The sequence below is a fragment of the Euleptes europaea genome, chromosome 6 (assembly GCF_029931775.1).
Source record: "Euleptes europaea isolate rEulEur1 chromosome 6, rEulEur1.hap1, whole genome shotgun sequence".
In the NCBI taxonomy this organism is placed as follows: Eukaryota; Metazoa; Chordata; class Lepidosauria; order Squamata; family Sphaerodactylidae; genus Euleptes; species Euleptes europaea.
The window spans coordinates 61,499,276-61,527,059 of NC_079317.1; positions in this window are offsets into that span (position 1 = coordinate 61,499,276).

Consider the following 27,784-nt stretch of genomic DNA (forward strand, 5'->3'; position numbering starts at 1 on the left):
GTGCGGTTAATGATTTTAAAGCCAGACCTGGAGGGGCTGCTCTGCTCCCTCTGCAATGGAAATATTTCAGTCTCCCAATTAAACGTAGCTGCCCTCAGCTTTTGTCTGCTGCGGCTGCTCTGAACCTTCTCAAATGTGCAGTGCTGGTTTCTGAACTTGTTCTGCTTGCTGTTTGTTGTGGAGACTGCATGACATTAGGGTACTCCTATCATTCATGCACACCTGAGCCTTTTGCTCCTGAGCAGAATGTCAAAATATGAAGCAGCCTGAGGGAAATGCCACCTCAGAGATCATCCTTTTAAGGTTATCAGCAGCAAGTCTCTTCTGCCTGGTGAGGCATTTCGCTAGAACACCTTCCATCCAATGGAAATCTACAATTCGGGCTATCTTGGATTCCTTCTCCAAGCAGCATGTACGGTCTCTTATCCACACTTTCCCTGGGAACTGTTTCCCACAATCCAACCATCATTTAATTTTATTTTCACATTTTTGAAGATAGGCTACTGTTGAGATGGCATATTCAGAGTCAAGTGGAAGTGAGGGAGGTGAGCAATTGGTAGGGTTGCCAGGTTCGTCTTTGCCACCGGCTGGAGGTTTTTGGGGTGGAGCCTGAGGAGGGCGGGGTTGGGGAGGGGAGGGACATCAATGCCATAGAGTCCAATTGTCAAAGCGGCCATTTTCTCCAGATGAACTGATCTCTGTCGGCTGGAAATCAACTGTAATAGCAGGAGATCTCCAGCTAGTACCTGGAGGTTGAGCAATCAAAATATACACCACCACACTACTACACATAGTCAGGAAATTAGTATGGAGTCTGCTAGTTAATTTCAAGTCAATCACAAACACAAAGTACTCCAAAACTTAACAATTTATCACATAGGTGCAAAAGTGCAAATGTGCAGTGAAAGACTTACAACTTACAACATACAATTCTATATACAATCCTATGTTCTCAGTCCTATAAGGTAACAATCTCCACAATTTTCTCTTGAGTAATCTTCACAAAGGTATCTGGAGAGCAAAATTCAAAACGTCCCTTGAGGGTAAGGTTTCAATAGTATTTCTAGAAGAATGAAGAGGGGACGATCGTTTCAGTTCTTCTTCAGCCCCTTTATCTGTAAAATCCCATGCAATTATATAAATTGTATCTTACATAGGTCCAAATCTCTCATTTCATTAGCAAATATCATTTTACTTACAGTTTAATTCAATTGTATATGTTCACAACTTATCTCCATTTTTCCATTCAGGATAAAGCTGCAGCCATGTACTGTATATATATACAATTGAATTAAACTGTAAGTAAAATGATATTTGCTAATGAAATGAGAGATTTGGACCTATGTAAGATACAATTTATATAATTGAATGGGACTTAACAGGTAAAGGGGCTGAAGAAGAACTGAAACGATCGTCCCCCTCTTCATTCTTCTAGAAATACTATTGAAACCTTACCCTCAAGGGACGTTTTGAATTTTGCTCTCCAGATACCTTTGTGAAGATTACTCAAGAGAAAATTGTGGAGATTGTTACCTTATAGGACTGAGAACATAGGATTGTATATAGAATTGTATGTTGTAAGTTGTAAGTCTTTCACTGCACATTTGCACTTTTGCACCTATGTGATAAATTGTTAAGTTTTGGAGTACTTTGTGTTTGTGATTGACTTGAAATTAACTAGCTGACTCCATACTAAGGACCTGGAGGTTGGCAACCCTAGCAATAAGAGACCCCGGCTGCATAAAACAATACTGAGAGTCAACTCCCCTGCAGTGCCTCTGTCAGCAACAAGGATAATTCTGTACTGACAGGAGCACGTTTCAATAAATAGTAGCATGTTCAGCCATTTCCCTGTAAAGGCAACGGGGGGAGGGGGAGGAGTGTCAACGTGGAGATATGCTGACAACATCAAAAGTGAACACATAAGAGGAAAAGAAGTCCCAGCGGAATTGCTACTTACTCAGGTCTGCAGTTTCAGATGAAGCTATGCTAATGTGGATGAGGTGAATAAATTGGAGGTAAGTCCATTTTCCTCATGGAGTTGCATGTTTATACAGCTTTTGTCGAGCTGCAGTGGGATAATTCCCAGGGATACTCGCCAAGGTTTGGAAGAAGCTAATTGGCTTATGTCCAGCAGGTAAAGAAAAGAAACAAGCAATTTCAAGTTGGATATCAGGGACTAACAAAATCATCATTACCCACAGAGTAAACTGGTGGTGGTGGAAAGTGCTATCAAGTTGCAGCCCACTTGTAGGGTTTTCAAGGCAAGAGATGTTCAAAGGTGGTTTGCCATTGTCTGGCTCTGAGCGGCAACCATGGACATCCTTGGTGGCCTCCCACTAAGGACCAATCCTGCTTAGCTTCTGAGATCTGGCTAGCCTGAGCCATCCAGGTCAGGACACAGAAGAAATTACTAACCCTTTATCTACCTTCAAGAAAAAATGAGGTGAAGAAACTGGCCTTTGTGCCAATGACATTTTTTGTGGGGTGTTGATGGTTGGGATTGTATCCACTAGCCCCACCCCCCTACACACACATACCAGTTTCTTAAATTCTATTAAGGCTGAGCCTGAATCTATTTCAATCCATATGAGCCCTACAGAGGTTTTTCTCTCACACATATTTTTCACCTATATTCAGGTTGCTTGACATTTATAAACAGGGCTCAGACACAATCTATAGCAATCAATACATCAGTTACTTAAAAACCCAGAAAGTAATGTGAAGTGATGTATAAGCAAGAAGTGAAAATAAAGGTAGGGAGGAAAGTGTTACTGGTCTTCTCTCTACTAATTAATATTTGGTGAAACTCATAAAGGAACATGAGCTGTGAGCTCCCCCCCCCCCATATTGCATTAAGAGATGGTAGGATAATTTCCCTACAACTTGCTTTCTAGATAGTTATTATTACAATCTGATTTTTAGAAGGCACAACTTTTGATTGAGGGTGGTGGAGGAGCATTAGTGCAGAAAAGTATCAGGCATTTGATCAAATCACCATTTAAAATATATGGGCAAAGTTACTCCAGAGGAGCTGTTCTGTATTTTAATACACAACTTATAATACTTGGTACCCTAAAAGCATATTGCAGAGGATTGTGTTTCTTATGTTTTTTTTAAATAATAACACCAGCCATAAGAGATAAGATGCAATTGTCAGCTCATTTTATTAAGCTCAGCTATTGAAAAGCGAAGGAGTTTGGAGTAGACCTTAATATTTTGCATCCTCTTATTCTCTTACAGCAGATCTGTGTCTGTTTAATTTTCTGTGAACTGTTCTTTCAGTCTCCTTCTTGTGCCTAAAGAAAATTAGAGTAGAAGGAGGAATTCTAAGTCAACGGAAGACTGGGCTGGACACTTCTCCAGGATATAACATTATTACAGCCTATAACAATCTATTGGAATGATATATTACATTATTTCAAGCCAGACTATAGCAAGTCCCCCACCTTCGAGCTTGCCTCTGGTCTCCATTTGTTATTACACTACATGTCTCTCTGGGACATTGTAGTTTTCATATTTATCAGTTTTTCTCGCACGGCTGGTCCTCCAAAGTCGATTTCACTGTTGAAGCAAAGCCAGACATGTTTCTGGCAGCTATTGGGTGAAATTTTCACTTCGTGGAATAAAAGGGGGGGAAAGAACATCATTTTGTTACTTTGATGAAGATGCCTTGCACATTTTGACAAACTGAACTCCCTCCAGGGTGCTTACTGGCCATAAAGCTCTTTCATATCTCATTCATTATCAGGGAGAGATGGGGAAATACTTCCTCATTTCGCTCGCATATGAGTAAATTAGCGAAAACCACCGAGACTCCGTTTCATTAAAAGTGATGGAGTAAGACTGGCTTTGCAGCCTCTGCACAGTGGAGACTGGGCTGAGCTGACACAGTGCACTCTGGCCGGCAATTTGAAAGAGAGAGGGCTTGGAAACTTCATTATCGCAATGCTAACCGCCTGCAACAGCGGCCTTCAAGGATGGATGAATCCTAGAAAATCCTGGGAAAATCCCAGGCAGTGGGATCCAACTCAAAGCCCCAGAACCACCCATCATGCACTCACACTTCAGCTACCTTCCTCAGGCAGCCAATGCAGTGCAGACATCTTTTGTATAAATCTGTGTTTGCTACGCTTACAGCCCCTGTCTGGTTTTTATGACAGCTATTACCAGCAACAACCATTGTTGTAATTTCTTTTAAGTGATGTAAACCAAGTAATAGGAGAAACTCACTCGTTCACATATAGAGCTGGCATCTCATCATAAATTGTGGGGTTTCCTTCTGTTTTACAGAATAAGAGAGGGTAGGAAAGAAGCAGCAGCAGCAGAAGAGTTGGTTTTTATATGCCGACATTCTCTGCCACTTAAGGGAGAATCAAACCGGCTTACAATCATCTTCTCTTCCCCTCCCCACAACAAGCACCCTGTGAGGTAGGTGGGGCTGAGAGAGCTCTAAGAGCTCTAAGAGTGACTAGCCCAAGGTCGCCCAGCTGGGAAAGCACTTAGGCTACATTAAATGATCCAAATGACCAGTACTATCCCATTCTTCCTGCTGTGCAGCTAGAGGTACACAGAATTTATACTGTTTCCTATAACACATCCAACTTCCTGTTCTTATTCTAACTGAGGCTGTCACCAGTGGGACCAAGCAAAACCCAAGGGTTTGGGGCTGACTAGATTTCCTTTGAAATTTCTTCTATTCTTTGAGCAAACTCATCCCAAACAAAGAAGAAACCAGTGGCTGAGTCTCCCCACCTATATGAAAGACAAAGCTAAGAGACAGCACTCAGCAAGCCGCATGGACTGCCATACCAAGCCAGAAGCACATCAAAGGAACGAGGAGGGAACAGAACCACATGGACAGCTTTCCCAAGGGAAGTGGTGGGTTGGTTTCAACATGTGGCACATCTGCCTTCCCTCAACACCAAGTAGCTGCAGCTCCCTGGAAAACAGCCCCCATGGTTTACTCAGAAAATTCTCAAAGACAACCTTTTGATTGAAAATGAATCAAAGGCTGATTTATACCTTTGAGCAAGCCCTTGAATGATACAAGGTCAAAGCCTAGTGCCTCAGGACAAACCCAGCTACAATGCCTACCACTACTCACATGTTAGGTAGAACAGAATGTAGAAAACTACAGAGAGCATGACGCTGAGCCAGGTAGGGTTGCCAGGTCCCTCATTGCCACTGGTGGGAGGTTTTTGGGGTGGAGCCTGAGGAGGGCAGAGTTTGGGAGGGGAGGGACTTCAATGGCATAGAGTCCAAAGCAGCTATTTTCTCCAAGTGAACTGATCTCTTTTGGCTGGAGATCAGTTGTAATAGCAGGAGATCTCCAGCTAGTACATGGAAATTGGCAACCCTAGAGCCAGACCATTGGCCTGTCTTGACTAGTATGGTTTACTCTGTCATAATTTCTCTGGAGTTTCAGATATGTTTTTCCCCAGCCCTTCTACCTGGGCTCTTTCACCTGAAATTGCCAGCTACCACTCAGAGATTCAAAAGCTCACCGGGTTCCACTGTAAACCCCTCTGTAAATACTCTACCGCTACTTACATTGTTTGGGAATTGTTCACTGCCATTCTTCTGTTACCCAGGCAACACATAAAACAGATGACAGGAAGGAGTAAGGGGGAAATCTCTTATAGGCTGCAGGCTTAAGTGGTGTGGCAAGGAGCTATGCCTCACCCCCAACCAGCAATGCACAGTTTACCAACTTATTCTGAGATTATTACTGCAGGAATAATTATTACACTGATATTAAACGGTGACATGGGGCATAAGACACAACTTTATTGGACTACATTTAATGGCTTTGTTAACAGCCTTTAAGAACAGTCATGAGGCACTATTAACATTTGCTGTGCTAGAGAGCCAGTGTAGTGTAGTGGTTAAGAACGGTCATTCTAATCTGAAGAAATGGGTTTGATCCTCCACTCCTCCACATGGGCGGCAGACTCTAATCTGGAGAACCAGGTAGGTTTCCCCACTCCTCCACATGAAGCAAGCTCGGTGAACTTGGGACAGTCACAATTCTTTCCAAACTCTCTCAGCCCCACCTAACTCATAAGGTGTCTGTTGTAGGGAGAGGAAGGGAAGGAGATTGTAAACCGGTCTGAGACTCCTTAAAGGTAGAAAAAATCGGGGTATAAAAACCACTTCTTCTTCTTCTTCTTCTCATTTCTACGTTTAGGGTAGCAAAGGAACAACACATACAATGCAATTTCAGTATCACCTGACATCATAATGGGAAACAGCATCACTATACTTAGTACGCAATGATAGCTCTATAAGCTGTGAAATGATGAATGAATTAATTAGCTGTCTGTTCAAAAGACCTGCAGGCCTACAAGTGGTAGCGATGGAGGCCAAGATGAAATTGCAGGGACCAGGTGGCAACAAGCGGCAGCACACTGCCTGGCTCTGACCAGAGCTACGCCTGCCTTGCTTGTATTTAATTAATCTGGAAATTTGCTAAAACGGCTGCCATTTCAAGCAACGACAGATTCTCATCACAGTTTGAATTGATGCAAAATGTCTTGATCTGGATTGACTGAAGCAGAAAGCTTGGCTTCTGTAGACTTTCGGCTGGCTTTAAAAAACCATTATGTGGCGGAGCCAGTAAGAAAGAGAGCCATGTGGCAAAATCCTGTTTGGACGATAACGTAGCTCATTGGTGGTTCTGAAGTCCAAAAAGCCCAAGTCCATAATGAGTTGGCATACTCCTGTCCTAGTTTTTTTTATCTTTGACAAGCCACAGAGGCTCAAGTAATATTTCACATATAGCAGCATCACTATGGCTTGAAACACAACTCTATGGAGGCAGCTCCATGAAACAAACTGTTTTTAGTGAAAATGATCGTAAACTGCCTGGAGCTCATTTTGGAAGAAAGAAGAGATATAGGTATCTGAATAGGGTTGCCAGCTCTGGGTTGGAAAATACCTGGAGATTTTGGGGGTGGAGTCTGAGGAGGGGAGAGTTTGGAGAGGGGAGGTACTTCAATGCCAAAGAGTCCAATTTCCAAAGCAGGCATTTTCTCCAGGTGAACTGATCTCTATCAGTTGGAGATCAGTTGTAATAGCAGGAGATTTCCAGCTACCACCTGAAGTTTGGCAACCCTAAGTCTGAAAGAAAAATTAAAACAAATAGGTACAAACAGTTCTCAAATGGTTCCAACAATTTCAGTCACACTGAGACAACCCATCCTTAAGTTTTATTAAACTTGCTTGCTACGTGGGTTCTGCATGCCATCTAGAGTGTGATTGTGCTGACAAGTGACAACCATCCCAATTGTGTACTGTTACAGCTATGCAACAGATAACACTGAATTTCAAGTGTTATGGCAAATGGAAATTAGAGACCTGAGCACATATCATACTGCAATCAAGCAGGAGAGAGAAAGTTCAAGAGTTGGGCAAGATATTTATGTCCCAGGATGTGGCTTATTGAAACACTTTTCACTCCCCTTGGAATTCCTCCTGTGTTTCCCTTGATTCACTTCAAATTATTTAGGTGAAACCTGTTGACAACAGAAGGCTAGAAGAACCCTTATGAGAAATTGTTCTAATCTTATTCTAAAATTTTTGGTTTCTCTTGATATTCCTCAGATATTACTAAAAAGAATGAACCCCAAGCTTCAAATTTTATGTTAGGTGATATTTTAAATGCAACTTGACTGATGTCTTAGGTGGAGCCTTTTGGGGGCTCCACAAATCTAAGTAATAGTAATTGTGTAAACAGGAAATAGTAGATTTACAAAAGGTTTCTCCTTTACTGGTCTGGTCTAAAGCCTTGCTGGACTGTCTGCAACACATGAAATACCACATTGGCACACACATTAATCTAGAACATTGGAATATCCAGAATGATGTTTCCTAATTATTCCTAATTATAAACAGTAAACTTCCAAGCTAATGGATTACCTGGTCTTTTATATGATTTTGCAGTTTAATTTGTCCCATAAAGATTAATGCCCAAGAGAATAAAATAGATGATGTTTATGGAATTGATTTGGCAAGCACATCCCACTTTGGCCATCTGTGAGGTCTATTGTATTTACACTCAACACCGGGGGTGGGTGGGGGGAATTTGTCTCTCTAAGACTTTTGCAAACCCAGTCAGTTGTGATCTGTGTTAGCTCAAAATGTTCTCTCTCTCTCTCTGTCACAGCTTACAGAAAAGTTGCCTTTGTGAACAGTGAGTCAAAACCAGAGTTGCTAGGGACCTGCACAGAAGGTGTTTTTATTACATTTTCAGTCCACCTTTCTCCAAAACAGGACTCAATGTAGGTAAGAATGAATTTTAAAAGCAGCCCATTAAAAGCACGAGAAAATAATGCACAGAATCATATACCAGCTAAAACAGTATAAATGAAAATACCAGCAAAAACACTACTATCCGTTCCAAAATGCTTTAACCCATTTCAAAGGTCTTTCTAAACAGTTCTGCCTTACATAATTTCCTGAAGGTCAGCAGCAAAGCTGCCTTACTCATATGTTCAGGAAGGGTATTATAGAAAGTGTGGGCTGCTACTGAAAGAGCTTGTGCCTGAGCAATGGCATATTTTGCAGTCTTACAGGTGGGGATAGAAAGGAGGAACTGGTTAGTGGACCGAAGCTGTCACATAGGCTTATAGCGGAGGAAAAACAGCCCTTCAAGTATCTGGAGTTCAGGCTGTGAAGGGTTTTAGAAGTAAGAACCTCCAACTCAGAAACAAAAAGAAAGTCGATATAATGATCTTAACATAATAAAAAAGCAGATAAGAATTGCAGGTAAGAATAATATGGCTGCATATAGCACTGACTGAAATGTCTTAGTTGTATTCAAGTGTAGAGTATATGACAATAGTCCAGACTCAAAATTACCAAAGCCTGGATCAGCATGGCTACAATGGCTGGGTCAAAAAAAAGAAAAAGAAAAAAAGGAGCTAGGCTTTGTATTAAATACAGTTAGAAGAAGGTTATTTTTTCCACCATATCAATCGGCTTCTTAGACAGAAAAGCTAGGTCTGGGAACACATCCAGGCTCTTCAATGAATCTGACAAAGACTTATACCACCAATGATGGGTAACACACTACCAGCTATACCATCACCTTCGCCAACCAACAATACCTTCACTTTGTTTTGATTAAATTTCAGCTTGTTCTTCTTCAGCCACCTGACCATACAAGATGGACTCTGGCCTAGAACAGAGATGGCTGCTTTTGGGGATATATATCGGTTACTCAAGGCTAGACTACTGTAATACTGTAATACCGCCACAGTTCCTTTACTATCAGGTACCAGGTGGAACACAAATGTCATACCTGTTCTATAGATGCTCTATTAGTTACTGATCCGTTATCTGAATTCAATTCAAGATTCTGGTTATCACCTACAATCCCTTAACAGACTGAGGCCCATATACTGGCAGGATCTCCTCTCTCAAGCGAAGCCTTAAAAAAGCACTACCCTGCTTATGGGTAATGTCTGCAGCTGCCCGTTTATGCACTTCTCAGTGGTAGGTCCCACCTTGTGGGATGGCCTGCCTGAGGAGGTCTAGAAGACTCCCACACTTCTACGACTCTTCAAAATGTGCAAAACAGAAATGTTCAGCGGGGCATTTTAAAAAAGAGAGTTGATCTGTAGTAGAATGGAACAGTCTGGGAGGGTAGCTTTATAATGGAATAGGATTGCAGTCCACTGCAAATATTATTACAGGTATCACCTGCTTTTACTGCATTGTTTTATGTCTTATAATCCACTTTAAGTATTGTTTACAGAACCTTACCTTAGACCAGCGTTTCTCAACCAGGGGTCCCCATAACCCTAGGGAATCGCCAGGGGTGCTGCAAGGAATAGTGATGAATTGGCTAATCATATGTAAATCATATGTAGGGGTTCCCTGAAACATTAATATTATTTCCAGGGTTCCGCAAGGGTAAAAAGGTTGACAAACTTTGCCTTAGACAGTTTGTTGTTTGCATTGCCTTCTAAGTCTGTAATCCTCGTCCAATTGCATTGTTCATTGGCTGTTTTATTCTATCTGACTGCACTGTTTTATATCCTGTAATCTGCCTTGAGTCTTCATGAGAACGGTGGACTGTAGGTAAATAAAAATAACTAAATAAATGTTTTCATTATTTTGATGACACTGTATTCCAAAAATTTGGACAAACTCATTCAATGGTCTTTCATAAATGTGTGCGTGTTAAGTGCTGTCAAGTCACCTCTGAACAGCATTGTTGACACTACAGAACCCCATTGAGCGCCACAAGTTAAATCTCACATTGCTGACTCGGTATCTCCAACTGTACCTTCAGAATACAATCCACTAGAAAATATTTAAACTGTTCAAGCTCCTCATTACTAACACCCAACCCATTATTCATGTAAAACTGAGTGGTTCGAAGTGCTGAAGGTATCTGAAAAGTCCAGAAAAATCAATAAGGAACCCCATCCTTATCAATATACAAATGAAATTTGTCCACCAGCGCCACTTAGGCTATCTCTGTTCCATAGTGAGTCTTAAAGCCAGAATGAAAACAGTTGATGTCAGATGAATCATCCCAGAAACCTCAGAGTTGCTCTTTCACCACTCTCTAACAGCAGATATAAAATCTGACTTAGTATGATTATCAAGAGAGGGCTTTTAAAAGAGAGCATGAATGACAGCATTTTTCAATGGAAGTGGAAAGTACCGCTTCTCCACCATTATCACTGTCACTTCATAAGTTTTCAAATGTGCTCTATATTGTGCTCTGTCAGATTTGACTTGCGTTTTCTGCCACCAACTGTTAAGGCATTTCCCATCCCTGTTCAGTCCTTCCACCTCTAGATTAAACCATGAAGCTCAGATTCTACTCAAGGGTGACTGGACTCAAATCTAACTGTTCTACTACATACTGACATGGCTACTCTCTGAAACTACTCAAGGGTGGAGGAGGATGCTGGGGAGCAACTTATCTATAGTCACACAGGGTGTGGTATTCTAGGCATCCTCCATGGCTCCACAGAGTTGACACTCAGATTTTTACAATCCAGCAGAGCATTTTGAAAGCCAATTGGATCCATTAATCTCAAAGGGTGACAATCATAATTGCCTGCCACACACTGCAGGTACAGGCTGCCACAACCATAGCTTCAATGGATAATGGGCATTCTCTGTGATAGGTCCACTGTGGGTATGGGAGGTGTCTTCACTTGCCACATTCAGAAAGGTGTGCAAGACTGTCCTCTTCCAGAGGGCATTTGGTGGAGGGCAAACTGCTTTAGCTGTGTTAACTCCATGCATAGTCTATATTGGTTTTAACTCTGTATTTTAATTCTATATTGTTTTTTGCTTGTTGGATACTTGTGATGTCTGTGTTCTGCAGCTTTTGTCATTTCATTAGCAGCCTTAAGTTTGTGAAGATAAGGTGAGGTATGAATATTATAAAAACAAATAAACAATCCAGCCAAGTCTCAGTCACACATGCCAGATCAACCCTATTCTTTACCAATATATTATGTAACAGAAAGCTCTTATTCCTTATAGATCTAGCATGATATACCATCAAGGTCAAAGTGGGGAATATGTTACTCTTTCAAAAGCATTTACAGGATGTGATTCAACCAGCATGGTGTAGTAATTAAGAGTGGTGGTTTGGAGCGGTGGAGTCTGATCTGGAGAACCAGGTTTGATTCCCCACTCCTCCACATGAACGGCGGAAGCCAGCTGGGTGACCTTAGGCTAGTCACACTCTCTCAGCTCCACCTACCTCACAGGGTGTCTGTTGTGGGGAGGGGAAGGGAAGGTGATTGTAAACCAGTTTGATTCTTCCTTAAGTGGTAGAGAAAGACGGCATATACAAACCAACTCTTCTTCTTCTTCTTCTTCGAAGTTCAGCACTGCTTATTTCAGTGTGATAGTTAAGCACACACTTAGCTCTCTCCCACTGAAATCAATGGGACTTAAAGGTACTGAAGTCTGATTGGATTTCACCCATAGTGCGCAGGTGTGGACTAAGTGAAGAGTTAAGCTTCTCTCTCACCACGAAGCAAGACCACCAGCTGCTCGAAACTTTCCCCATATTGTTGAAAAGAGGTGGACAAAGCATGTGTTGCACAATAAACCTAGAGCTGGCAGACATCAATATCCTTAATTCCAAGGCTACTGCTTCCAGCATGCAATGTACCCCCCTGACTTGCTCTCACTGCTGCTGCCTGCTTCAACACGGAATATATTACCCTCAACTATGTGCACTAAGCTCACCTTAATGTCAGGAATGTGGTTTGAGATGCAGATGGTTAGCTCACTCCATCCCAGAACATTCAATATTTACCCTTGAAGCTTCTTTCCCAGTTCCCACTTTTCTGATGGTACATTTGTTTCTACCTGCGGTGTTTTGTGTAAACTTTCAGTGGAACGTTAACAGAAAGGACGCTTGGGCCGGAAATGAAAAGACACACAAAAAACCCAAAACCCAAATCCAGGACTTCAATATTCCAGCCTGGGTGTGTTTGTTCCATCTCTGCTTTCTGGCACACAGCCTGATAGAGGGAAAATATTTGCTCCTGAAGTTCTGTGGTATCCTTTGAAATGAATGACTACAGATCTATGAGGACCTCTGTGGGGAGAAAGATAAGCTAGAAATACTGCACATGAATAAGCATCATAAACTAGTACTAATAGACAAAACATGAAGCTGTTGAGACACTGGCAGAATCACCAGACAATATGCAAAACACACTAAACATAAACACACCAAAAAAGGAAACCCTGCCTCATATCCCAGTACTCTTTTCATTTTTGTGTGAAGGAACATACTTCATAGTAATGGATTGCCATGAAAAGGTACCAGCGCTGGGTTAGTAACGCATGAATCAGGCCGGTTACGTTCCTTTCTCCAGTATGGCTCCTCCTCATATCAAACCAAATGCTGAGAAAGGGACATTAACACATCATCATACATGTTTCTGTAAAGTAAATGGGCTAAAAATGCTCAAAATGTATCTCCTATTCACTTGTGAATGGAAATAATCTCAACATAGTGGGTTCATAAGAACTTCACTTTATTTACAAGGGTAAATGTCTTTGAAATAAGAAGTAAAGTTGGGTATCTAGAGTAGATAAGATCTACTGATTTAATTAAATCCTGCCTCTACAGAAAATTAAGTCCAATAGCCCAGACAACCTGTGGGAACCGGCCAGGATTTGGCTTCATGAGGTATCAGCTGCATGTCCTTTTGCATTTCTTTTCTTCTTTTCAGTAAAAGTGATGTTAAGAATTTCTTTGTCTTTTGGCTGAGGTGACAACTGACCCCCTGTGTGAATTCATGCAGTGACTGGTTTCCCTTGTCCTGAGAAAGTCAAAATCACTCCTATAACCTAGCCTGGTAATTTCAACAATGACTTTGCTCAAAAGTGTACCTTGTTCATCACACTTGAAATGAATTTACCTCAAAGTAAGTTATTATTTCTGACTCTAGGAATTGCTGGAAATTCCTTGCGCTACCCCAAGTCACTTCCAGTTTCCCCCTGCAAGTGACAGTGTGGCACACACAACATTGATCATTTAAATTTTTCTCCTGCCACCACTCAGAGCGGTGGTTAGGGTTGCCAACTCTGAAATGGAAATTCCTGGAGATTTGGGGGCAGAGCCTGGGGAGGAAAGAATTTGAGGAGGGGAAGGAAATCAACAGGCATGTAATGCCATAGTGTCCATCCTCCAAAGCAGCCATTTTCTCCAGGGGAACTCATCTCTGTATTCTGGAAAGCAGTTGTAATTCTGGGAGATCTTCAAGCTCCCCCACAGGTTGGCAACTCTAGGTGGCGTTGACAGCAGGAGGTTGATAGTAGGAGGTCTCCCACCATAGTGGGAGGTCTGCCAGCTTTCACACATGCCGAATAATGCACTTTCAATCCACTTTCAATCCACTTTGCAGCTGGGTTTTACTGTGTGAAATAGCAAAACCCACTTGCAAATGATAGCTGAAGTGCATTGAAAGTGCATTATTTGGGATGTGTGAACGCACCCTAATAGCAGATGTCCAGCTAATACCTGGAGGTTGGCAACCCCAGCTGTTGGCCTTGCTGTGTGTTCAACATGTCTGCCCACTGTTTTTAAGCTACGCCCTAGATCAGAAGTAAAATATGGATTGGGTTGGGGGAACCCCAAACCCAACTCACATTTCAAATACTGTGTAATGAGACCCTTAGAAATACCTGAGATAAAATAAGCCTCCTCTACTTTATGATGAAATATGGCAAAAAAGCGGTCCTAGCTGAAGACCTTTTCGTATGAAAACTTTAATGAAAGTTGCTTGCATGGATCTGGATCTTCCTTTAATTCAGTTTACAATGTGTGAATCTTCGGCTGCAATGTAACTGCTATAACCAATCCTATTTCTGACATTTGGAAATCCCATCTGCAACTAAACCTATTTGCTGTCCTTAGACCTATTTTGAGGCCTGCAATTTTTGACCAAAGACATTTAAGCAATCCGGGGCAATGCTGCAAGACAGGACTGCCAAAAAGGATTGGCCAGACTCCAGCTTCAAAGAATTTCGATTAAAAATGTATGAAAACAGAAACAAACAAGGACGACACAGGAAATTCAAAGGGCACCATCAAAGGGCACCTCCCCACAAGATCTTTGTGACATTCACCAGAATTGTCCACTTACTTTCAAGGGAAAAAGAGGAATTTATGCTCAAAATTACTACTGGTTCTTAGAAGAGAGCTCATTAATTAATGGTGCGCTTCAGTCTCAGCGGAGATCTTGTATACTTTCAGAGCTTTTCACTCTGACGAAAAGGTAACGCAATAACTTTCATGAAGTTGTTAGAAACACACCCATACACACATCAAAGTTAGACTAGCGAGGATCGGTGTGCCTCCGAAGCGTTTGTTCTTCTCATTGGAGCGTAAAAACAGTCATTACTCTGTGTGGAAGGAGCAGAACACAAGCCGCTCAGAGACAGCAAAACTCCCAATATCTGAGAGCCTCAGTGAGGAAGGCCACAGGGCGGCGAGGCAGTCACCACAAAGGAATGCAAACCTCAGAGTCAGCAATCCAGTCACTGTGCCACAAGGCAGGGAAAATGAAGGCAGAACAGAAGGGTCACTGTATGAACAAGGGTAGACAGGATTGCTTTATTCCTGTTGGAGCTGATGCAGTCACTTGTTTAAAATCATTACCTCAAATATTTCAAAAAGCAAAGTGACCTCTTCTAAGCAGCTGGCATCAGGTTGTGAAAAACGAATTCAGATCTTCCCTAACACCGAGGCTCAAACTACACATTAAACTGAGCTCCAAGGTTCTCTCCTCAATTTTTTTTAAAAAACCAAAACAGCCTAGGGTACACTACAGCTGAGCAGAAGGGGAGGAGAAAGGTCCTTTCCCCCTCTTTCTGTTTGTCAGCTCAAACCTACCCTCTCCAAAGTGATTTTTCAAGCATATGAGAAGCAGGCAGAGGTTTATCACTTGTGTGAGTGTGCGCGCACGTGCACGTGTGTGTGTAAACTGCTGTCAAGTCACAGCTGGCTTATGGCAACCGAATAGGTTATCAAGGCAAGAAACGAACAGAGGTGGTTTGCCATTGCCTTCCTCCGCATAGCAAACCTGGTATTCCTTGGTCATCTCCCATCCAAGTACTATCCAGGACCAACGCCGCTTAGCTTCTGAGATCTGATGAGATCAGGCTAGCCTGGGCCATCTAAGTCAGCTTATCATTTACCCAAGGTTAAACCACCCTCCTTCTGCTATGGTTGCCAACCTCCAGGTGGCGCCGGAGATCTCCCAGAATTACAGCTGATCTCCAGGCCACATAGATTGCTTATTACTTGTTCGTTTGTTTATTCGTTTGTTTGTTTACAACAGTTATTTCACTTCTCCTGGAGAAAGTGGCTGCTTTGGAAGGTGGACTGTATGGCATTATACCCTACCAAGGTCCTTTTCCTCCCTAAATCCCACCCTCCCATGCGCCACCCTTAAATATCCAGGTATTTCTGAACCTGGAGATGGCAACCCTACCTTCTACTCAGACACAGTCAGTTGCTTTGGCTTGGAAAAATGCTCCCCTCTTGTTCAGTTCAGTCAAATTATATATTCAAGAGCCGAGTCATAGGTTGAAATGAGGTGGAAGAAAGATATTCCTTATTACAACCGTGGGCTCTCAGTTCATTCTTTTTTAAATTTTGGAATGAGTGGATAGCAGCAGAGTTGTGCTCTCATATGCAAACATCCAAATGCAGGAAGAAATGTGAATGTTTTGTTTCCAATGAAGAGACAGAAAGCAGAAATTATTTCCATCCCAACCCATGTCATTCTTATAAAGGCTGATTTAACTATTACCGCCACCCATATTACAGATCGCTAACAATGGTTAGCCATGTTGGCACTCCATCAAAATGAGCACAGCATTTAAAAGGCCATATTGTTGGCCTTGTGCCATGCACATTGTACCAACCAGGCAGCAGACATGTTGGTACGCATATAATGCATGAGCGAAATAGTGCTTGTGAAAGACATGTTATGCCTGTCACTTGCAGGGCCAACCAATATTGGTAAGCACTTTCTGGAAGGCTCCATGCAAGCATAAATTTTAAATTAATTCTAAATGAGCTGAGCAAGGCTTATAAGGGTAAGCATCGTGGGTTACTGGGTACATCTTTCAGTATTGATCTACCAACATGGGCCAATCAATTAACAGACAAATGCCAATTTACCTAATAAAACAAGATGTTTTCTGCAATATACTAGACAAATCCCATTGCTTCTTAACTGCTAATTAAAAGTCCCATTTGAACATCACTAGGTTCAGGGAATTTTCAACCCCTTCTATACTTTTTGGACAGCTGCAGAGTTCCTGATGAACACATGAAGAAGACATGAAGCTGCCTTATACTTAGTCAAATCACTGGCCTATCAAGTTCATTATTGTCTACTCTGACTAGCAGCAGCTCTCCAGGGTCTCAGCTAGAGGTCTTTCACATCTCTTGCTACCTGACTGTCTTAACTGGAGAGGTCAGGGATTGAACCTGGGACCTTCTACATTCAAAGCAGATGCTCTATCCCTGAGCCATGACACCCTATCAAGTATGGGTAGGAGACTATTATGGAAAATGACTTACTAAACTACAGAATCCTTTGGAATGAAACATGCAGCAATATTTTGTAAAGTCTCTCAAAGCACTTTGCAGAGTTTGAAACATCTAAAGTATTAATGTTATGTAAGAGACATATTTTGACAGGAGTCCCCCCCAGGCAAGCCCCTGGGTATGTATGCAAGAACTGAAAAATCTTTTAATCAAAATCTTTTTATCTGTACTCACAACGACTGCAGGCTATGCAGCCCAAATGTGGCACCTTATGAAAACAGAGGAGTATTTTAAGATACAAAATCCCGTAGTGAGAAAAAAGTGTTCCCGTTACAGATTGAGAAATGTGAGAGAAAATGTGAGAAGCTGGCACAATTGACACAAGAAAGACCAACTCAGCCCCTAATGGGTTGCAATTAAATTGCTGAAATCTTGTATGGCAATACAAGGACATACAGATGTGCTCTTTGGCTCAGAAACATAAAAAATGGTGGGCTCTTCTGTGTCACAGTTGTTGTGCCGACTGTGTTCAGCCTAGGGTTGTTGAAAAAATTCGGTAAAATTCGGATTCGGAAAAATTTGGCCTGTTTTGATTTGGGAAATGTCAAAGTCCAAACTCCCCCCGATTCAGATCCGTGGAATTCGGCATGAGATTCGGAGATCGGGAAAAAATTCGGCCGTTTAAAGCCATTAAAAACACATTCGCGCCTTTCCATGGCTCGGGGAGCATCTTTGGAGGTAGAGGTCCCAAAATTTCAGTGTAGCTTGAGGGGACCCTTCTTGAAAGAACCCCCAAGTTTTGTAAAGTTTGGGTCAGAGGGTCCCGAGATATGGGGCCTGGAAGGGGTCCCCCCCAAAATTGCCAATTGGAATAAAGGCATTAAAAACACATTTGTGCATTTCCGCAGCTCTGGGGGGGCATGTTTGGAGGTAGAGGTCTCAAAATTTCAGCGTTGCTTGAGGGGACCCTTCTTGCAAGAACCCCCAAGTTTTGTAAAGATTGGGTCAGGGGGTCTCGAGATATGGGGCCCGGAAGGGATCCCCCCAAAAAATCACCAATTGGAATAAAGGCATTAAAAACACATTCACACCTTTCTCTCCCCGGGCTGTGCAGCAGCTGGGCTCACGCACTCAACTGCAACTGATTGGCCAGAAGAAGACCCGGCTTGGCCACCATTGGCAGCGGGAGAATGCTACTAGTTGTTTACTAACTGATGGTTATGCTGCTGATTCGAAGCCCCCGAATTTGCTGATATTATTTGACGATCACCGCGAACTCGCCGAATTCGGCTTGTTGTTTCCCCGCCTTTTTTGAATTTGGTTCCATCTGAACTAGAAACAGCCGAATCGGGTAAAATTCAGCTGTTTTTTTTGTTAGGGACGAACCGAATCGACAGCCCTAGTTCAGCCTAGAACTCGTCTTATCTACTTGGAGACTGACTTAAGGGGAAATGACCATGGTCTTCTAAAATTCTTTTTCTGGGGTGTGTGTGTAGGAATCTCATAACCAGACATCCATGTTGGATTTTGTTAGGGCAGACTTTCATGAACTCAGAGGTATGATGAGAGTCCTTGTCCTTGGACAAGAAAGCTGGAAGGGAAAGGAGGGAGTGTAGGGTGGGCTGTCCTAAAATAAGAGCTCTTGCAAGCTCAAGCCATCACTATTCCAACAAGACGGAATATGGTAGGGGATCCAATAAGCCAAGGTGGATGAACAGAGAGCTCCATGTTTAACTAAGGAAGAAAAAGGAAATATTTAAGAAACGGAGGGAAGGACATACTTCTAAAGACGTGTATTTGAGGGTTGCTAGGCACTGTAGGTCAGCCATCAGAGAGGTTTACAGTGAGCTGAGCCTGGCCAGGGAGGCTCGCTACAAGAAAAGTGTCTTCAGTTATGTGAGAGGCAAAGGCAAAGTAAAAGAGGTGATAGGCCCACTGTTGGGTGAAAACAGAAAAATTCTGACAGAAGACAGAGAAAAAGCAGAAAGGCCCAATGTCTATTTTGGCCTCAGTTTTTTCCCTGAACCAGAGAACAGGCTCATCTAGAGATGCTAGTAGGCAAAGCATGGTGTCTGGGCTGCTGGTTGACATGGACAAAGAAGTTGTTGAGATGCACTTGGCTGCACTGGATGGGTACAAATCCACCAGGCTAGATGATATGTCCTTGAGAATGCTCAAATAACTTTCTAGAGAACTTGCGGAGCCTTTGGCCATTATCTTCAAGACTTCTTGGAGGATAGGAGATGTGCCACAAGACTAGAGGAGGGTGAATGTTATCCCAGTTTTCAAAAAAGCGAGGATGACCCAGGAAACCACAGGCCAGTTAGTCTGAACTCTGTCTCAGGGAGGATATTGGAGCAGATTTTAAAGGGGTCAGTTTGCAAAGAAGAAGCAGCAGAAGAAGAAGCAGAAGCAGCAGCAGCAGTAGTAGTAGCAGCAATGGTTTTTATAACCCCACTTTTGTCTACCTTTAAGGAGTCTCAAAGCAGCTTAAAATCACCTTCCCTTCCCCTCCCCACATAGGGTTTCCAGCTCTGGGTTGGGAAATACCTGGAGATTTTGGGAGTGGAGCCTGAGGAGGGCAGAGTTTGGAGAGGAGAGGGCCTTCAATGCCATAGAGTCCAATTGGCAAAGTGGCCATTTTCTCCAGGGGAATTGATCTCTGTTGCCTAGAGATCAGGTGTAATAGCAGGAGATCTCCAGCCACCACCTGGAGGTTGGCAGCCCTATCCCTAAAACAGACACCTTGTGAGGTAGGAGAGACTGAGAGTGTTCAGACAAAACTGTGACTAGCCCAAGGTCACCCAGCAAACTTCATGTGGAGGAGTGGGGGACAACATCTAAAGAACAACTTGGTGATCCAGGGAAATCAGCATGGATTTGTTCCCAACAGGTCCTGCCAGACCAACCTTGTTTCCTTCTTTGATCTAGTTGTTAACTTACTGCATTGTGGGAATGCCATCGATGTTGTTTACATGGATTTCACTACAGCTTTTGATGGGGTTCCCCATGATATTCTGATGGGTAAACTAGAGCAATGTAGACTAGACTCTAGGATAGCTAGTTGGATAGGGAAGTAGTTGGAGAATAGTTGTCAATGGCATTTCATCTCATTGGAAGAGGTGTCCAGGTGGGTGCGACAGGGCTTGGTTCTGGGCCCGGTACTTTTCAATATTTTTTTATAAATGATCTGGATGAAGGGGTGGGGGGATCTGAACACATTGGAAAAGTGGGTGGATGTGAACAAGATACAATTCAACAAGGATAAATGCAGAGTTCTATATTTGGGTTACATAAATGAGATGCACACATACTGGATGGAGAATACACTTCTGGGTACCAGTGTGTGTGAAAAAGATCTTGGGAGTAGTAGCAGTAGAAGTAGTAGTAGTAGTAGTTGGTTTTTATACCCTGGTTTCCTCTACTATAAGGAGTGTCAAAGCTGCTTATGGGGTGGGGGGCTTCTCTCCCCCACCCCATAACAGGCACATTGTGAGGTAGGTGGGGCTGAGAGAGTTTTGAGAGAACTGTTAACTAGCCCAAGGTCACCCAGAAGGCTTCATGTGGAGGAATGGGGAATCAAACCTGGTTCTCCAGATTAGAGCCTGCCACTTTTAACCACTACACCACACTGGCTTTCGACAGAGAATAGGACTCGCAATAATGGGTATAAATTATGGGTGGAAAGATACTGGCTGGATAGTAGAATTTTTATAGTAACAACAACAATATTTATTTGTATTCCAACCTCCCCAGTATACATCAAGTATACATAGCAAACATATAAACACATAAGCAAACACACAAGTAGTTAAGCAGTGGAATCGGCTGCCCAGGGAGGTGGTGAGCTCCCCCTCTCTGGCAGTCTTCAAGCAGTGACTGGACAAACATTTGTCAGGGATGCTCTAGGCTGATCCTGCATTGAACAAGGGTTGGACTAGATGGCCTGTATGACACCTTCCAACTCTATGATTCTATGATTTATGGGACTGATTTAGGGAACAGGCATACCTTAGTGGTAAAGTAAAAGGTTTCAGGTCCAGTCTCCAAAAATCACATAGGCCTAAGGATGATTTCTGCTTGTGACTCTGGAGAGCCACTGCCAGCCAGAGTAGATGGTACTGAGCTAGATGGACCAATGTCCTGATTACATACCAGGCGGATATGTCCATATGTTGATTTGGTGCAACCGCCATTTGCAAAAGTCTCTGCTTGGAAGCACCTTAACAATGATCATTTGTTTCTATTTGGCCCTGTTTGGAATTTATTCTGTGTACACAGCATTTGAATCTGGCCCTCTGCATTCTTCCCAGTACTCCTGGATTCGATGCCGAACTTGTGCCTACACTTGTCAGCTTAGTCTGTAGTGGTTTGTGAGTAGGATTTATTTTCTGCCTCCCTCATATTCTCCTTTCCATTGTTGCCTTCTGAAATGCCTCTGGTGGGAATTTGGCGATGGTACGTTCAGAGAGTGCACCCGCCTGTAGCGACACATCTGTCTTCTTTTCTACATTATATATCAAAAAGGAGGCTGTTGCTTATTATCCAGCATGTCTGTAGAATTGTGCAAAGCTTAAGGAAAACTCCCTTGCCTTGCTTTCCAACAGAGAAAAGGACTGAGCAAGGAAGATAACAAGAATGTGATAGACTCCACTAAAATGTTTGTAGTACAATATTTGTAGTACCCATATTCAAACAGGTATACTTCAGCAGTATGAGAAATGGCTTCTTAAAGAGCCATTTGTTGCATCCATGTTGTGATGGGTTAATAAGATGTACTTCTACACAAGAGTTCCTTTTCAGTTTCCCTGCTACGCACAGTGTACTATAAAGCCTGTTTTCTTTCATAAATGCAGCAGTATTTGGAGATGTCCTCCTGAGTGAAAAAGGGGAAAGACGCACCAACAGGAACAAAGTGATTTGCAAACAGACTTCTGAAGCTGACTTTTATAGTAGCATATTGCTGTGAGTTTGCAATCTTCTTACTTTTAGTGGTTCTTTGCAATGGCCTTGGTATAAACATTCCATAGGAAAGCCAAAGCCTATTACTAAAGAGTGATAATGTTTTTTTAAACAAGTGTAGGTATCTCAGTTAGAGTTGCCAGGTCCCTTTTTGCCACCGGTGGGAGGTTTTTGGGGTGGAGCCTGAGAAGGGCGGGGTTTGGGGACGGACTTCAATGCTATAGAGTCCAATTGCCAAAGTGGCCATTTTCTCCAGGTGAACTGATCTCTATTGGCTGGAGATCCGTTGTAATAGCAGGAGATCGCCAGCTAGTACCTGGAGGTTGGCGACCTTACAGCAGTGGGAGCAGGCTCTCTCCTTGGAGATTTCATGAGGAGTAGAGGATTTTCTACCCTGCAGTAGTGCCTCTTGGCCTTCATGTGTCCTCTCCTGGTAAATAAAGCAAACGCTACCAAAAAAAAAAAAAAAAAAAAAAAAAAACACCCTCCAGTGCTCTCTCGTCCAAAAGACACCAACCCCAGGAAGTGCTGAGGCCAGAATTTCTCACTGCTTGGCAAAGCAGGAAAATGAGTAACAGTGTGCTATCACCACAGAGAAACATGCAGGCCTACCTGGCAGCCTGTGCAAAACGAGGATTTGGCAAGTACTAAATTGATATGCCCGAAAACTTTTGTTGCTGCTTTAGCAAAGAGTGGCAGAAAGAAGGCCCCCAGTATCATTTCTCATTTGCAGCTATAAAGAAAATTCTCATTCTTGGACGGAGCCATCTTCGCTCGGTGCTGCTGTTCTCCAAAAACCCAATTACATCATTCCCTCTTCTGATCCGCATTAGGTATGCCTCAGTGACAAACCCGCCCTGCCATAATTCCATTCCCGAGAACTCTCATTGGAAGAGCGAACCTCCAGCAGCAGAAACAATCAGGGTGCAGGCAGGAGCAAAGCTAATCCAGTTAGGTGAGATTAAAGCAGCCTTTTATTATTATTGAGATTTTTTGAAAAAGGCTGATTCTAGAAATAATCTGTACTGGTCAAAGCAGCTGACGGGAAGCAAGAAGTTACCAGCGAAAGCAGAGAAAAGGCAAAGGGAGGGCCGCCTGGGAAAACAAAGGCAACACACTCCATCAGCTCTCGGAGTCTCTCATTTAGCTTTTCACTGGCTTCACCCCATCAACTCAGAAATCAAAATGCTTCGAGCGCCAGACATTTGCGTCTGCTTCATCTTCATCACTGCCAAGCGCGGTCCTGCGATTAAAAGAATGGAGAAATAAGGAGCTTACGGATTCACTTTCCCCAGCCAACATGAGGACGCACTGCACTGAGGTATCGATCCACAGGTCTGGCCTCTGCCGATAACTGCACGCCATGGGGGTTCATTTAGCTCCCCACCCCCACCCCCTGGCTGGCACTAACTCAGACGCTTGGCAGAGAGGAGCTGTAATTTATCCAGGCCTCCAAAGGCAGAAAGAAACATGTTTCCTTTGCCCTTTGTCTCCCCATCCTTCTGCAAGTGCTCTTGTCTGGCTGTTCATAAGCCTCATTTGTTTTCTTCCTGAAATTATATTACAGCCATTTGCTCAAGTACAAACAGCCCTTAGGGCACTGGGAATTACAGTCACTGACAGGAAAAAGGCAAAAAACAAACAAACAAAAGGCACCTTGCATGGCGGCCAGTCATTTTATTATAAGCGCCGACACAGATGCACAAACAAAATGCATGCCAGAATTCGGGAACATAACTGTCACTACAGTATGCGCTGGACGCATAGACCCTAGAGGTAATCAGGGATTGCCTGGTCATCAAACAGATGGGATGTTTATCCCAGTTAGTGGCCTTGAAAAAGAGTTGGGGTGTAGATAGCCTTTAAACTCCCCCGGAGGTGCTTCTACTTCAGTCACAGGCAGTCGTGTTCAACCAAACTGCCATTCTGCCCTGTCCAGGTGTGTGTGTGTGGGGGAAGATCTTATTCTCCTCGGAGTGCTCCTGCTGCAAATGGCAACATAGGATATAAGCTGAGAGGGCTCAGAATCTGTGGCAGGGCAGTGGAAGAGCAAGTGAATGAGAAGAGAGACAGGAGGCAGTAGCAATGGCCACTATTTGGAAACGTAGGTCCAGGAACAGAGCAGGGGTACAGACCCATAGTAGACAAAGGAGGCCCAGGCCTCACAGTCCCGTGGGGAAACACAGTGCTATGCTTTCTCAGAGTAACCTACTGTCATTTCTATATAGGCAAGATAACTTACTGTAGGAGTAATGCCAATGTTACTCAACTGGAGTTGCCAGGTTGCTGGTCCCCTGGAGGGGCACTGGAAGTTGCTGATCCCCTGGAGGGATTTGTGAGACCCTGGCCTGTTCTCTCTCCTGATTCACAGCCTCTCACATACCTTGGATCAGGAAGTACCGCCTACCTGAACATCCTTCCTTCTCTCCTCCTGCTCCATCCCTCCTCCTTACCCTGTCCACAGTGTGTGTTTGATTGTGTCTGGGAGGGAGGGGGTGGTTCAGCATGGATTGTTGTGGTTTATTGCAGTTTAATTGTTGTTCTAAACTTCCAGTTTAGTTTTTTTCCCTAAGGTTTTTGTTCTGGGTTGCTTATAGTAGAGTGATTGTTAGTGGATAAAGGCTCCATTTAGTTAAAAACAGTTGATCTATGTTGCTTGCCCCCTAGGAATATTGCTGTGGAATAAAACCTTTGAATACATAGACAAAAGATCCCCTTTTTTTACCCCTTTGGAGACCTTTTTTAAAGCTAGTTTCCCCCTCCAGTTCAGGTAACAGATCCCCCTCCCCAAGTTCATTTCCGGTGGCAATGAGCATCACTGGTGTGATGATGTCATTTCCCAAGGGGGAGTGTTAGAGCATCCTTGGCACAATCCAGCACTTCTGCGTTGCTGCGGAAGTGACATCATCACACCAGAGATACTACTCGCCACCCCCCTTCTGCTGGGCCTGCTTCTGCTGAGGGGTGGAAGGCAGCCCATTGAATTGGCGGGCAATTACCTGCCATAACCAGGAACCCTACCCAGAAGTGACATCACACCTCTCTAGGAATTAGGGCTGCTGGAAAAAAATTGAGAAAATCCAGGTTCGGGTTTATTGGCCATTTTTTTCTGGGAAAACCTGAATGCCGAATTCCCTATACTGGTAAAGGTAAGAATTCGGCTTTAAATTTGGGGATTCTGAAAAATTTGGCCATTTAAACCCATTAAACCCATTTTGGGGCATTTCATGCTCCTGGGGGGGCATTTTTGTAGGTGGCAGTCCCAAATTTTCAGGGTAACTAGAAGGGACTCTCCTTGCAAGAAACCCCACGTTTGGTAAAGATTGGGTCAAGGGTCTGGAGTTATGGGGTCTGGAAGGGGTCGCCCCATCCTTCTCCTTTTAAATGTATTGGCAAAGTGGCTGTGTTCATACTCTTTAATGTGATCTTTGCAATGTATCTCAATGGAGAAGCCAGACTTTAAATGGTGGGAAAGTTTGCCCCGTGCCTCCATAGATGATTCCTAGAGAGGATGGATGTCATTTTCGAGTTTTCCCCAGAGTTGACATCACACTGTTGCTGACGGATGCACCCCCATGTCCCCACCCCCACTCTGGTCTCCTATTGGTTGCTAGGGCTGGCCTAGCAACACTACACTGAACATAATCTCAGGAAGTTAAACCATTCCTTTCCAGCAGGATCAGAACTATTGTAAAAGGGTGCCCTTAATTAATTCATTCAAAACATTTATTAGCCACAGCTCCTCCTTATGGAGCTCAAGGCGGATTATAACATAGATGAAACACATAAAATAAAATACATTAAAAACATAAAAATAAAAATCACAACCCAGAACTGCTAGTAAACACACAGATGCATTCATATCCAGCACCCTGGTCAATTTCCTCTTCCAAGAATCAATCCGGCCACCAAGAGAAATGCTGGCCAGGTCAGCTACTAACTCCCTAAGGAATTCCTGAAGTCCTTACTATCCAGTAGACTTCAGGATGGACCACCAGCATGGTGTAGTGGTTAAGAGTGGTGGTTTGGAGTGGTGGACTCTAATCTGGAGAACTGGGTTTGATTCCTGCATTGGGTAGGGGGTTGGACTAGATGACCCTGGTGGTCCCTTCCTACTCTATGATTCACATGAACGGCAGAGGCTAATGTGGTGAACTGGGTTGGTTTCCCTACTCCTGCACATGAAGCCAGCTAGGTGACCTTGGGCTAGTCACAGCTCCCTTAGAGCTCTCTCAGCCTCACCTACCTCACAGGGTGTCTGGTGTGGGGAGGGGGAAGGTAAGGTGATTGTAAGCTAGTTTGATTCTTCCTTAAGTGGTAGAGAAAGTTGGCATATAAAAACCAACTCTTCTTCTTCTTCTATTTAATTTATCATAATGCAAATGCTTATGATTACCTTATTTTAGAACTTGTTGATAATCACCTTAATGACAACTGGAAAAAAATTGGACGTAATTTTTTTTTAAATAAATGAAGATTTCCCACAAGTTCCTCACTATTTTGCAAGGAACACAGGTTCTATATCAGTTTTGTATCTTGATAGGCAGGTTGAAGCAACTTGCCAGAAGTAAATTTACCTGGTAGATGTGAGGATTACACATTGGACTATTCAGTTTTCGAGAGACAGCATGAATCGCTTGTAGGGTTATGCTGAATTTTCATTTTCAGCACAGAAAGTGTGATGTTGTAGTTCATATTGCTTGCCAAAAAACACTCTCAAAAATTGCTTTCATTACAAAACGATTGTCTTTCACTTATATGCCTGGGGCTCTGTTCTGATACTACTTTCCCCACAGTGCTTCAAGTTCTTCAGTATCTTATTGTTACATGAGCACTACAGGAGGCTGACACCTTTCTTTCCCATTTTAAGAGTACTTTTTTCTGTATTTATAGCCCGCCTCTCTCACTGACACTCAAGGTATATTACAAAATATTTTTTAAAAGTTCAGTCATACAGCATGAGACATCAAATAAACAACATAATAGGATACCTGCCCCATTCCCAATGTTTGAGCATACTTCTAAGTAACAAATTAGAACAGTTCAGTCATTAAACAAATTTACTGAATTTTCAAATGCATCAATTACAAATGAGAATAACATTACAAGTAACATAATTGGTTGCAAGTGATTGTTATGACAAAGGAAAGTTCCTATGAATCATTTTTAATCTAATGTTAATACAAAGAAGGAAAGAAGGAAGGAATATAATGGGTTTAAATGAGAAACTACTATTAGCACTTAACAAATTATTAATGGAAAACCTAAATTAATAAATCTGTCATTAAAGTACTCCTACCAACTTTATACTAACAATTAGCAAATGGCAATTAAAATAAAAAGGTTGTCTAAAAAAAAGGTTCCCAACTGCATTAAAAGATTAACAAAGATTTCGATTACAGTGCTGGAAGTTGTTCTTAGGAACCAGGATTTCAGCTGATTGGTCTGTCTTCAGAGTGATCACTCATTCAGGTTCAAGGGCAATTGATTCGCCTCAGCCCTAAACTTTATAGGCTACATCCACAACTAAATGAGTAGGGTTGCCAGGTCTCTCTCCCATCGATGGGAGGTTTTTGGGGTAGAGTCTGAGGAGGGCGGGGCTTGGAGAAGGGAGGGACTTCAATGCCATAGAGTCCAATTGCTAAACCAGTAGGGTTGCCAGGTTCCTCTTTGCCACTGGTGGGAGGTTTTTGGGGCGAAGCCTGGGGAGGGCGGGGTTTGGGGAGGGACTTCAATGCTATAGAGTCCAATGGCCAAAGC